Source organism: Mesitornis unicolor, unplaced genomic scaffold (genome assembly GCF_000695765.1).
Source record: "Mesitornis unicolor isolate BGI_N332 unplaced genomic scaffold, ASM69576v1 scaffold42270, whole genome shotgun sequence".
Lineage (NCBI taxonomy): Eukaryota > Metazoa > Chordata > Aves > Mesitornithiformes > Mesitornithidae > Mesitornis > Mesitornis unicolor.
In genome coordinates, this window is record NW_010157031.1 from 481 (window position 1) to 755 (window position 275).

Below are 275 nucleotides of genomic sequence, written 5' to 3' on the forward strand. Positions count from 1 at the left end.
CTGGATGGGCGCAGGGTCGATGAGGAAGCAGCGGAGGGGACCGGCGCTTCAGGGCCGTGGCGTTTTCCGGGCGGCCGCGCAGGGGTTAAGCCAAGGAATCCGGCTGCATTCCTGAGTCCAGCTGCTTGCCTGGAAGCTGGGCTGGCAACGGGGCTGTGGGTGGGTGGCAGGCAGCGAGGGGGGCCATCGGCCAAGCTGGCCATGGGCTGGAGCCAGCCGGGCTGGGGCGATGGGTGCCTGCATCCCACGGGGAGCTCTGGGGGCTTCCAACCAGG

At 70.2% G+C, this 275-nt stretch overlaps 1 protein-coding gene across 1 annotated transcript in view; it reads left to right on the top strand.

Annotated features, from left to right (window-relative positions):
• Positions 1-275, top strand: part of CSF1 (colony stimulating factor 1 (macrophage)) — a gene marked incomplete at both ends in the record, with an annotated part of 3,601 nt that overhangs the window by 436 nt on the left and 2,890 nt on the right. The window lies entirely within an intron of this gene.